This window comes from Pygoscelis adeliae, unplaced genomic scaffold, assembly GCF_000699105.1.
Source record: "Pygoscelis adeliae isolate BGI_AS28 unplaced genomic scaffold, ASM69910v1 Scaffold294, whole genome shotgun sequence".
NCBI classification, from domain to species: Eukaryota; Metazoa; Chordata; class Aves; order Sphenisciformes; family Spheniscidae; genus Pygoscelis; species Pygoscelis adeliae.
In genome coordinates this window covers 1,542,412-1,543,568 of record NW_008824722.1, presented here as the reverse complement: position 1 = coordinate 1,543,568, position 1,157 = coordinate 1,542,412, and positions in this window count along the sequence as shown.

Here is a 1,157-nt window from a genome sequence, read left to right as displayed (position 1 = left end):
GGTTGTGGGGCTGGGGCATGAGGCTGCGGTGCGGAGCATGGCTATGGGGCAGGGCATGGGGGAATGGGTAGGTCCTGCAGCTGTGAGCTGGGCACTGAAAGGGGGGATGAGGACTGGGAGCTGTGGGGTAGGTGTGGGGCAGCAGCTAGGGTGAGGGGCTCTAGGGGCGAGGCAGTGGCGGGTGTGGGTAGATGCAGGGCTGTTGGGAGCTGGGGTGAATGCAGAGTCGTGGGGTCTGTGGGGTGGGTCAGGGTTTTGGAGGGCTGGTCTAGAGCATGGGGTGAGATTGTGGCCTGGAGCCGCTGGGGTTCAGGGCATGGGGCTTCGGGGTGGGGGATATGGCATGGGATGTGTGAGCGGATGGGAGCACGAGGCTGCAGGCCCTGGCACCGGAGGCGTGGTGTGCAGTGGGAGCTGCTGTGGGTGTACTGGGTATGACTGGCCGGGGGGTGGCTATGGCTGCGTGGCAGAGAAGGTGACAGTGGGAAGGGAGCTCCTGGCCTTGCTGAGATGCTGTGGGAGATGACTGATGCACTGGCTTCGCTGGCCCCTGCTTCTGGGGCCCAGGCTCTGACTGCCCTCTCTGTGGTTTCTCCTCCTTTCCTGGCACGGCTTGAGGCATTTGGTTTCCTTGGATAATTTGTCTTTCTGCTTGGAGCAGCAATTTGGTGACTTTGTTACTTTAGGGAATTTGCAGCTTCAGGAATGTGGCTTTTTAAGGATAAGGCAGCGCATTTGTGTTTCTAGGCAGTGGCTTCAGCATGTTTTGAAAAGGAGTTGAGGGAGCAGAGAATGACTACGCAGGCTACATTACATGGAGGGGTAGCTTATAGACCTTTCCCAAGACTGATGGATTGTGAAGTGATCTGTCGTACCTTGGTGACGAGATGAGCTGGTAAAACGGGAAGATAACCCAGTGGTCCGTGTAATGCAGAGTGAAGAAAATGCCAAGGAAATTTGGGGGAATTCACTAAACTATGTGACATTCAAGATGTTGCAAAGGAGTTGCACAAAGCCTCTGACGTATTTGGGATGGGGGGGGGGTGTATAACCTTACAACTACTGTTGTCATCTGTGGTCATGTTACAGAAGTGCCTGCAGAAAGCTTTGTCTCTTTGAAGATGTACAAAGAGAAGAGCCGCCCCCCCACCCCCACC